The sequence below is a fragment of the Panthera pardus genome, unplaced genomic scaffold (assembly GCF_024362965.1).
Source record: "Panthera pardus isolate Hobbes unplaced genomic scaffold, ASM2436296v1 HiC_scaffold_13, whole genome shotgun sequence".
Lineage (NCBI taxonomy): Eukaryota > Metazoa > Chordata > Mammalia > Carnivora > Felidae > Panthera > Panthera pardus.
Window position 1 is genome coordinate 112,812,411 of NW_026526688.1, and position 12,257 is coordinate 112,824,667.

At 38.1% G+C, this 12,257-nt stretch overlaps 1 protein-coding gene across 6 annotated transcripts in view; it reads left to right on the forward strand.

The window, feature by feature from the left end:
• The window catches only part of ELOVL6 (ELOVL fatty acid elongase 6), a 145,553-nt gene that overhangs the window by 15,381 nt on the left and 117,915 nt on the right, over nucleotides 1-12,257 (forward strand). The gene's annotated exons all lie outside the window — the stretch shown is intronic.

The following is a 12,257-nucleotide window of genomic DNA, read 5'->3' on the forward strand; positions in this document are numbered from 1 at the left end:
GGATCCTCAAGCCTGTTCATTCACATTCAAATGTATCTGATTTATTATCCAGTACACTTTATATTGTCCTTAAGTGAATTCTGGGACACTGTCCAGTGCGATATTGAAACAGTAATAAAAATACTTATTCATCTGATTTTATTTTTAAGAAAAAAAGGTATTAATTTATCATGACCAATTCTTAGTGAAACTGTGCTAATTGTTGGGGATTATTAGTTCTTTGCTAGGCACTCAAACCATCTACTCTAATCAGAAAGAAGTCCAAAGACTTACCTACAATGAGGGGTGGGTGGGACTGTATGCGCAAGGAACAAAGATCAGGAAGAAAATAATACAAAATGATTGAAGGTAATTGTATAAAGATGGTAAAGAGGTGGTTATTTCTCCTTTTGCTCTTCCAGTTTTCTATAATCTTTTTAATATTCTGAATACACAAGGGTGGTGGGGATTTTTTTAAGCTTATTTACTTATTTTGAGAGACCGAAGGAGAGAGAGAGACCATGAGCAGGGAAGGGTAGAGAAGGGGGAGTGGGGATAGAGAATCCCAAGCAGTCTCCACACTGTCAGCACAGAGCCTGAAGCAGGGCTCAGACTCATGAACCGTGAGGTCATGGCCTGAGCTGAAACCAGGAATGACACTTAACAGACTGAGCCGCCCCGGCCCTCCTCTGGGTAGTGTGATTATGCGTGTGGTCTTACTCCCATTTTTCTGCATTAACTGTAGAGTATTTACTATTTTATAATAGGACTATCATTTTACAATGATGTATTTAGTATTAGGTAACAAACACTTCCTTAAAAACTAATGCATTTTTTACTAAGTATTTCAAAAAGCAGTACAGTTAAACATAAACACAATTTGTAAGGACATTGAACTGCACAATCTTACTTGAAATAAATACACTTTCTCAGATTAAGCTAGAGGTGAGCCATCCTATTGATGTCACAATAAATTTCCTTCTCTTTCTCCAATTGTAAATTATTAAGTTCGATTATGTTTTAGTCAGAAGGGGTAATACATCTTTAAGCAGGGGTTGGGGGGTTGATAAAAGACATTAGTTTCACTTTAACATTACAACTTTTATGCATGGGCTTCAGGAATGTATCTAATAGGGCAAAGGTTCCCCGGGGACAATAGTCCTCTAATCTAATAGAGATAAAAGATTAAACATAAACCTGTCCCCAGAGAGAAAAAAATGAATAGGATAATTGGCTTAGGGACCTTGTGGCACCTGGAAACAGATGCTGCACACATACCTGGAATACATCATTAACAAATATATCCAGAATTGCAGAATTCCTGGAAGATTGTATTTCATTTAAAGGCGCTAGAAGGATTTTGTTAGTCTGAAATGAAGGTTTTAAGGGTGAGTCTAGTGCACAGGCCAAGGCTCTGTGGGTCCAGAGAACCTGGTGTGTCTTTATCTGGTGAGAAGTTCTAGGGATGAGGTTAGCAAGACTGTGACAGCTTTTTCAAAGGACTGCTTTGTAGAGGAGATCTTATCAGTCCTGGGCATTGCTTTGAATCCTTGCTTCTTTTGGACTTCCTCTTATAAAAAGATGGGGGATTGCCATTTGAATACAGGAAAAGTAGTCTTTTGTGGTTTTTTGTTTTGTTTTATTTTTGTTTTTTATGTTACCTGTATTTAGGAAGACCTGCCATTCCACACTAGTCTTTTCCTCTCCATTGTCTCGACCAACAAACAAAAGGCCACAGGAGAGGGGACAGGGAGGTTAGAGGAGAATGGCTGCAAATCATATGGGCTATAGTTTTTAAAAATCTCTGTAAATGATTTGATCTTTTTATTTTATCATTTCTATAAATTTAGAAAAAGTTTTGCTCATAAGCTATAGATAACTTAAATAGGGGCACCTGGGTGGCTCAGTCGGTTAAGCGGCCGACTTCAGCTCAGGTCATGATCTCATGGTCCGTGAGTTCGAGCCCCACGTCGGGCTCTGTGCTGACAGCTCAGAGCCTGGAGCCTGTTTCAGATTCTGTGTCTCCCTCTCTCTCTGACCCTCCCACATTCATGCTCTGTCTCTCTCTGTCTCAAAAATAAATAAATGTTAAAAAAAAAAAAATAAAACATATAGATAACTTAAATATTCTTTCTGGGGGTGCCTGGGTGGCTCAGTTGGTTAAGCGTCTGACTTCGGCTCAGGTCATGATCTCACAGTTCACGAGTTTGAGCCCCATGTCGGGCTCTGTGCTGACAGCTCAGAGCCTGGAGCCTGCTTTGGATTCTATGTCTCCCTCTCTCTCTGCCCCTCCCCTGCTCGCCCTCTGTCTCTCTCTCAAAAATAATAAACATTTAAAAAAATATATTCTTTCCAGATGTAAGAAAACAAACAATAGCTAGAAATATCCTACAGGAGAAAAAAGAATACTAAGGAAAATATTGGATACTTACTATGTGTTAGGTATATTAGACTTGATTATTTTTAAGAGTGTTATTTCCCAAAAGATATTTTTTTTGAAGTAAATTTAAAAATTGAATCTGCTGAACATTAGTGACTTTCTTCTGTAACCTGAGAAGAAAAGGTATATTTATCTCTTTTCAGGTAATTAAAAAAATTTTTTTAATGTTTATTTATTTTTAAGAGAGACAGGGGAGAGGGGCAGAGACAGACACACAGAATGTGAAGCAGTCTCCAGGCTCTGAGCTGTCAGCACAGAACTCAACGTGGGGCTCCAACCCACAAACCCTGAGATTATGACCTGAGCCAAAGTTGGACACTCAACCAACTAAGCCACCCAGGGGCCCCTCAGGTGATTTTTTTTTAAGGAAGCTTTCTCCTGTTATAGAAATGTATTTTGGGGGGTGCCTGGGTGGCTCAGTCAGTTGAGCAACGGACTTCAGCTCAGGTCATGATCTCACGGTTTGTGAGTTTGAGCCCCGTGTCGGGCTCTGTGCTGACAGCTCAGAGCCTGGAGCCTGCTTCAGATTCTGTGTCTCCCTCTCTCTCTGCCCCTCCCCTGCTCATGCTCTGTCTCTGTCTCAGAAATAAATAAACATTAAAAAAAAAAAAAAAAAAAAAAGAAATGTATTTTTTTAAATTTGGAAACCACCCCAAAAGAAAGCATACGTAGTTTCATAGTCCAGAACATGTTTATATCAGTCTAATATCAAAATTACAGTATACTAAGCATAAAATGTTGTGACTTACACAATCTCTGGGGATATGTAGATGCAGTTTCTGCCAGGAGAGAGTAAGGTCCATATGATTGTATTTGATTTTTTAAAACATGAAGACAAAAAGTTAAATATTATAAACTTTTGATAAGCTTAAAACATTCAGACAAATTTCCACATACTATAAATGTTTGATAAATATTTACATTTATTTTGAAAATAAGCTTAAATTGTAGTACTATATAATATGAATATTGTGGTGATTTAAAAAATAAACCCTTACTACTAGTTGAGCTTTTTTTTTTTTAATCAAGCAAATGTTGATGCTAATCTCTCTCTCTCTCTCTCTCTCTCTCTCTTTTTTTTTTTTTTTTCTTTTCGATGCTAATCTCTTCTTTAGTTCTGCTATGACAAGAAGTGGTCAGTGATGTAACTGATGGCTGGGCTCAGATTGTAAATGTTATTTCATGTGAATAATTCAGGCAAACCAGACAGTTGTTTTTTTTGAACTGGCATTACACAGATGAAATAATACTCACAATGGAAAACTACATGGAACAAAAAACAAAAAAAAAAAAAGATTACCATGGTTTTGAGAATTATATCATGGCTAAAGAATAGCCATGTTTGGCCTCAGAGATCTAAGAGTTCCTCATCTGACTACTAAACTTTCTGTGGAGAATATTTCTTCCCCACAAAGCATTTGGTGTCCAGAAGTTCCTTCTTTTCTCAGTAATGCTGGAGGGAGAAGGCATAGGGACTCTGAAGCTGGTACTCACAGTGGTGTACAGAAAATAACAAAACACAGTGTAGCTGAATGGCCTTTCCAGGATGAGATTTTACTTAGTGGAAAGAATGCACAGGCTCTTTTTTTTGTTTGTTTATAGTTTGTCATATCTAGACACACTGTAATAGATCTAAGCTGTTTTCATTGGGTAGCTACAGCATAACAGCTCCAATGTCTGCTTTATATGCAAAGTCAAGGGCATTTGGAATATAGCAGTTTCCCCAAGTAGCCTATAAATTTTGTTTTCATTGATCTGGGGCCAGACCATCAATAGCTTGCCAGTTGTCTTTAATAGTTAGCTTAAATTGTTTTTCGTGTGGAAATGAAAAGTAATACTCGTGTTTTCTCAGGAGTTCAGCTGAGTTTAAAGGTTTAGTATTTCCAAATAAATAAATAAATAAATAAAGTACAGGTTTAGTATTTCTACCCCCTTTTCTGAAATTTATGTGTGTATTGTTTTGCTTCATCAATTAAATTATATGCACCTAGAGGCCAGGAATTATTGAGATTTACATATAATCTTTGTTTTTTCCTGAAGATTTTACTTATGTAGAGAATATTAGGATTCATTTTGATAATGCAAAAATATGTATTGTCACAGAAATATTTTAAAAGCAATAAACTTCATTCAGTTGTGATTTCTGCTTTCAGTGGATAGGCCTGGACTAAATAAGTTTAAGTAACATTGTAGAAAATGTAGGAAACCACAAATAAGCAAAAATAAGAAAATAAATGTTACCTTGAGATAAACACTAACATTTTGGTGCTAATTTTTTTAAAACTTTCTTCCATTTGTTCTATTTCTCTTTTTAACAAAAAACATAATCATAGAATTCATACCATATTTTTCTATAACCTGACATTTTTCTTAATATAGAATGGAAATTTTTCTGTGTTGTTAAGTTATTTCCCTCACCAAACTGTAAATGGGAGAATTATGTTTCTTCATTGTGATGTTCCAGCTACTATGTGAAAAGTTAGAGAACACATGTCACTCTTTTCAGTCAGTGTATTATTTGTTTTGTTATTTTTAGAAGGAAAAACCAGTAGCTTTAAAAGTGCAAAAAGAATACATTGAATAATAGTACTAAAATGGTTTTAAATTTGATCAGTGGAATAAAAATACTATACATTTCAGATTATTTCCTTCCATGGATTATGTCCTCTTTGGATAATAATCCTCAGTTTGCTATGTAGTATATACCCACCAATCAAGGAACTATGTTGAGATGATTTCAAATGCAAATAACAGAACATAATTAACTGTGGCTTCAAACATAAAACATTTAACTATTTCATATAAGAATAAGCATGATTGGGAGCCTCTGCAGTTGCTTAGTGGTTTAATAATGTCATCAATGTTCCAGGTCCTATGGGAGTTTTTGTCTTGCCACCCTTAATGTATCAGCACTGTTTTCTTCGTGGCCACAGATGGCTGCCATATCCCCAAGCATCTGTCCTCACTCCAGCTTTCCAAGCAGAAGAGAAAAGAGGCAGCAAAGTGCCTTCTCTTAGTTTTCTTCTTTGTTAAGGAGCAGCCTCCCAGACAACTTACTCTCAATAAGCTTATATAAGAATTTGCTATAACAACATCCCATTGGCCAGGCCTGGGTCACATGCCTCACTCTTGGCCCATTCACTGGCAAAGAGGACTGTGATTGTTTTGCCCACCCTTAGACTGCTGACAAAGAAACTAATTGCCTTGAGATGCTCGTACCAGTTTTGCTTTGTCTCAGGGCTGGGCACATTGCATTCCAAAAAATATTGGTTTAAGTTTTCTGTTAGCAAAGGAGGAAACTGGGTTGGCTGTTCCATTATCCTCCGCTGTGCCTATTACAAAAACATATAGAAGACAGAAAAGATTTAAGGCTTCAATAAAACTCATTTTGGTACTTTTTACATGACTCCTTACAAACAGAATGGTCTTATTAAAAAGTGGATGCTTTGACTTATTCATGGTGATGTTAAATGTAAATGTATCATGTGAATTACTCCTTGATCCCTAAAGATAGAGATTGAAATTCTAATCTTCTAATGGAAGCATAAGAATAATTTCCAAACAAAGTACCAACAAATGATTATGAAAGAATAGTTCTGCACGTTACCTGGCATGTGGGAGTCCTAAAACTTGACCCAACATTGACAAAATACTGGGATCATTGATATCCATGTGTGTCAGTCATCTTCAGATACTCAGTACGTAAACTCAATCCTTGTCTTACCTAACCATCCAAAGCAAGGCACTGCTTTGGAAAAAGTGGTTGTTACTGTCTCTGTTGGATCAAATAGCATATGCTGGAAATAGTAACATTGTGTAGAGAGATGGTATAGTCTGACTCTAGGACCGGACTGGATTTGAGTCCTTCCTTGTTCAGCTCTCGCTGAGCTCTTCCTTGTTCTCACTATACAGTGTTGAGAGGTCATATATCTTCTCTAAACCTTAGTTTCCTTATTTTTAAAATGTGGCTCAGCCTGTTAAGCGTCTGAATCTTGATTTTGGTGCAGGTCATGGTGTCATTGTTCTTGAGATCAAATCCCATTTCAGTTTTTGCACTGACAACAGTGGGGTCTACTTAGGACGCTCTCTCCCTCTCTCTCTGCCCCTCCCTGTTCATGCTTTCTCTCTCTCTCTCTTTCTCTCTCTCTCTCAAAATTTAAAACAAAACAAAACAAAACCTAAAATGTGGCAAATAATACCGATCTGATAGAGTTGTTGCATTGATTAAATGAATTAATGCATGTAAAGCATTCATTAACAGCATAAAAGTATTAGTTATGCTGTTATCATTGAAAGTTAAACGTGTTGGTATTTAACATTTTATACAGTATATTCACATTATCTCATGGTCCACTCACTGCAACCCTGAGAGCTAGAAATTTTCATCCCCCTTCTATCCCCATGCAAGAACATTATTATACTTTTATGTCCCAATCATGTATGAGCCCAACAATGACTATTTCTTTTTAGTTTGCTAATTATAAATTTTACTTAGAGTGTCTGCAGAAATTAAAAAATACCTGGAATTTACACATTCTCAGATTATATGATCCATAAGATCACATCAGGAAGTATGGAGAAGAGAAAGGAATGACTGGTTAATAGATGACAAGTATCCTAGGTGTTAATTGCACTCAGTAGAAATAGTTATGTTTATTCACTGCATTAAATTTTGGGGATTGACTTAAGTGCATAGATATGCCAATTCTAGGGTAAGAGTAAAAATATAGGTAAAGGGGACTGTGCTGTATTTTTTTTTTTTTTAAGTTTATTTATTTGAGAGAGACAGGCAGCCTAAGTAGGGGAGGGGCAGAGAGAGAGAGAGAGATAGAAAGAGAGAGAGAGAGAATTACAAACAGGATCCGTGCTGCCAGCGCAGAGCCTGATGCAGGGGTTGAACTCACAAACTGTGAGATCATGACCTGAGCCGAAACCAAGAGTCAGATGCTTAACTGCCACCCAGGTGCCCCATCTGGTGCTTTAAATCTATTCTGTACCTGTAGATTTTGCACCTGTGACAGATGTAATATAGGGGAAGCAAATTCGGTCTGGTGAACATGTGTTGAGAGTAGAAATATCCATCTTCATGCAGGAAAGATAGAAAACTCTCAGTTAAGTCCAGTCTGATTCAGTAAGGCCACACGCAAAAAGAGATGCCATCTGAACTCTTAATTTTTTTCTTTCGATTCATGTTCAAAAGGAACAGCATTCTTCATTATGAAGATATGTATTTAAAATGGCTGCATGGGGGGTGGGTGCATGGGTGGCTCAGTTGGTTAAGCATCTAACTTAGGCTCCTGTCATGATCTCACTTTGTGAGTTCAAGCCCCATGTGGGGCTCTGTGCTGACAGCTCAGAGCCTGGAGCCTGCTTCAGATTCTGTGTCTCTCTCTCTCTCTCTGCCCCTCCCCTACTTGTGCTCTGTCTCTGTCTCTCAAAAATAAATAAAAGTTGGGGCGCCTGGGTGGCGCAGTCGGTTAAGCGTCCGACTTCAGCCAGGTCATGATCTCGCGGTCCGTGAGTTCGAGCCCCGCGTCGGGCTCTGGGCTGATGGCTCGGAGCCTGGAGCCTGTTTCCGATTCTGTGTCTCCCTCTCTCTCTGCCCCTCCCCCGTTCATGCTCTGTCTCTCTCTGTCCCAAAAATAAATAAAAAACGTTGAAAAAAAAAATTAAAAAATAAATAAATAAATAAATAAAAGTTAAAAAACTTTTTAAATGGCTGAATGGCTTTACATCCCAATATTTGATTTTTTTTTTTTTAACTATACATTGAAGGCAATGTCATTTTACTTTACTCTTTTTATAGTTCAGGAAGTTGTTTTGGCATAATGCAGCCATAGGTGGAGTGACATGGACTATTTAATAAATAACAGGGTAAATTATATTAGATGGCCTCCTGCAAATCTAGAAATCAAGTGAAGAATCCATTCTCATCGGGTCTAATAAAGTTTTAAATGATGGTCAGGAGTCTTTTGAAATGTTTTAGATGTGGATGTTCTAGGATGAGAAAATAAAGGGGGTTGGGGATATCATTAGGGGCATTAACATAACTTAGAGCAGCTACTGCCATCCTGGGACTGGTGCTCAGAGAGCGAATTGGTCTGCTGGAATCACATTCTGCCTGCTTCTATTACTGCCTGCTTCTGGGCCTTGATGGCCTGAGTTACATTTCCCTGTTTGTGTTCATTCTCACGCTTGACTAAGTCACACCCAACAATTTATGTTGTCTAGGCGGAGAAGCAGGTCAGTGGTGCTATTTGAATACACAGATAAGCTGATAAAATCAATGGATGAAATAGTATGCTATTATGGCGATGCATTGTGTGCTTTCTGTACTTCTTAAACAGACCTGTAGGTTTACTCAGCACAGGGCTGATTGGAAGGTTGAACATATGCATCGTGCAAAGTCAGTGTGACAGCAGATTTTGCTTTTCTTCTGTACTTAGAACCTGAACAAAAGCAGGTTTGGGAGATCTGGGAGTATTGCTGGTTTTTATGGTTTTCACTGCACTATATAGCATACGCTCAGACACAGAGGCCCCATACTCCAGGGGACATAGGTTCATTGTTTCACTGTATTCAGACTCAAACCCCTTGGCAGAAATCCACAATATAAAAAAAAAAAAAAAATCAGTGAGAATTTTAAATACATTGGGATAACACAAATGTTTATTTTTGCAAGCATTTATTTTAAACTAAGCAAAGTCTGATCACATTTCTTAAGAAGGAGATAATCACTCACGTAAGTAACTAGTATCAAGTATGGATTATATTCTAGAAAGCTCTTCCTTCCCAGGGTCTAATTTATTGCCTAGATGGATTAGTACTCTCTGTTTCTAATCCATGTTCTTGTCAGAGGTAGTTGGTTCTCATTCCTTAACGGTAGTTACGTTCTATAAAGTCTCTGGGAACACTTAGCAAATTCTGAAACACTGCTCGCAAAGGAAGTAACACTGTTAGGTCCTGCAAGCCATTGGTCGTAACAATTTTGTCAACTGACCAATACATAACCTTGTTTTATGTGTGCTTCTGTTTCAAGATACTTTATATTTAACATGTACTGTCCATTCTTTAATATTAAACTCCCAGCCAATAGCCTCAGAACTCACGCCTGCAGGAAGCTTATCTAACACACATATTTCTCCGTAAGGCACATCACAGCCTTCTTGCACTTAGGAACACTGGGCAGCATTTTAGCTATCATCACAAAGTATGCCTTTAAAGCTGGAGATTTAAAGTTTTATTAAAGGAGATAAGAATTAGGTCAAAAAAATTGCTGTGGTCTCTGAAGAGAGAATCAGGAGAGAATTTTGGAAAAGGGTGGAAAATTGCAAACACACACATACACAGGGAAGCCTTTGCCACTGCACTTATGGATATGGAAGGTGATTGAAGTGTTTGCTGGAAGTTGTAATGTTTGTTTAAAGATCTCTTTTGGGCATGTAATAAGGATATTAGCTAGCAGTGATTGAGAGCTTACCCTGAGCCTACGAAGGACTTTCTGAACATTGACTCACTAACCCTCCATTTTATAGAATATGCTGTGTGAGGGCATGTTTTGCAACTGAGGAACCTTAGGCACAGAGAAGATAAGTAACTTGCAAAAGAACACAGAGCTAGTAACCAGAAGAGATGGGCAGTTTTCGAAGAAGTTCTGATTGTATCTTTTAAACTGGACTTAAAAAAAAAAAAAAAAAAAGATTTGCTTTCTTTTTTGTTTGTTTGTTTGTTTTGAGAGAGAGAGAGAGAGAGAGAGAGAGAGAGAGAGAGAGAATTCCAAGCAGGCTCTATGCTGAGTGCAGACCCCGATGTGGGGCTTGAACTCACAAACTGTTTGATCGTGACCTGAGCCGAAACCAAGAGCCAGACACTCAACCAACTGAACCACCCAGGGCCCCAAATTAGACTTATTCTACTAATTTATAGCAATACAGTGCTTATAGAACAAGTTAAAAATACAGCCAGAAAATGCTGATTCATTCTTGAAAACTTAATTTTTTTTCTTTGAGTAATCTCTTTTATGTTCACTTACATTCTGAGCTCTATTCATAAAGTGATACGAAGGCAAATTTCTATAAAAACATTAATCTTAATTAGTAAACACTCCCTAATCAGATCTTCCAATTGGAATCAAGCACTAAATCTAAAATTTGTACCAAAGATACAAGAAAGGAGGGTGCCTGGGTGTCTCAGTTGGCTAAGCGTCCGACTTTGGCTCAGGTCATGATCTCGTGGCTTGTGAGATCAAGTCCCACATGGGGCTCTCTGCTGTCGTTGCAGAGCCTGCTTCAGATCCCGTCTCCCTCTCTTTCTGCCCCTTCCCCACTCACACTCTCTCCCTCAAAAATAAATACACATTAAAAAAAAAAAAAATACAAGCCGTCGCCTGGGTGGCTCAGTTGCTTAAGCGTCTGACTTCCACTCAGGTCATGATCTCACGGCTTGAGAGTTTGAGCCCCGTGTTGGGCTCTGTGCTGACAGCTCAGAGCCTGAGCCTGGAGCCTGCTTCAGACTCTGTGTCTCTTCCTCTTTCTGCCCCTCCCCTACCTGCGCTTTGCCTTTCTGTCTCTCTCTCAAAAATAAATAAACGTTAAAAAAAAAATACAAGAAAGGACTTCTTTAATTGCCATGACACTTGTCAGCACCTAAAGGCCTCAAAAAGTTTTATATACAAACAATAGGAACAGCCTTAAACTTTGACATAGGCATTCTGTTCTGATGCCTCTAAAGAAATAAGAACTCTAGATAAATATTTTTCAAAAGATGATGTGAGCTAATTGTATGTTCTTGACCGAGATCAATTGTAGTCAAGAATATTCTTATGGAAAGGTCTCCTCTGTCTCCCTCTAAAAAAAACATCCTTACCCTCCAAAAATCTTTAGTAGACCTCTGTGTACCCATTAAAATTATATTACTGAAGAATATGTCTTGACAGAAAATGCACATCATATATTGCTGAGGAGAAAAATGCCTATGTACAGAACAACATGGCCAATTTGTAAAACATACACATATTATACATGTACAAATACAAACATATATACACAGTTTTAACTGTGTGTATATCAAAATTGTAATCATGATCCTTTTGAAGATGGAATTAAGTTTTTATTCCGGGGAACCAAAAGTGTGTCTCGATACAGTGGAGAGACTTTCAGATGCCTTGGTCATCTGTGTGCATCCAGGCTGTTCAGTCTGTTCTTGGGTCAAGCCAGCTGGTGATTACTAAGAGATCAGAGTGTGCCTGACATGCAAGAGACAGGCAAGAAGGACAAGAAGGCAATGTCCTATGATTGGTAGAGACCCTCTGTAAATATCTCAGTCTGTTTGAATTGTGATCCATTCAGAAAGAGAAATCTACATGCAAAATACAGGTAGATTGCCATATTGTGAGCAGATACTCAAGTGCTGTAATATCGGAATGAGTTACAGTAACTCAGAAAGGAAAATCACTATGTAGTATGATGTTTAGGAAGATTTCATTACGAGGCAGGAGCCTTGAGAGCTTATAGTTGGATTGACAAGAAGGAGTAGTGGGAGTTGACGTTTTAGGTGGTCACAGTAGAATCCCATGTGTTGTCCAATATGACAGATTGGACAATCATGACAGATTACAAAGTGCTGAGGTTGAGACAGTGCTGTCAGCTGCTTTCTGTCAGCCAGGGCAAAAGTAGAAACACAAGAATTTAAGGGAGTTGTTATCTGAGAAAAAAGGTGGGTGTCTGTTGCTCAAGAGAGCTAGTTGATTTTTCTGGAAGTCAAGGACAAAACAAAACAAAACAGCAACCTTTGGGGTAAAGTAAGTGATATAATGTCAAAGAACACTACAGCCTAGGAG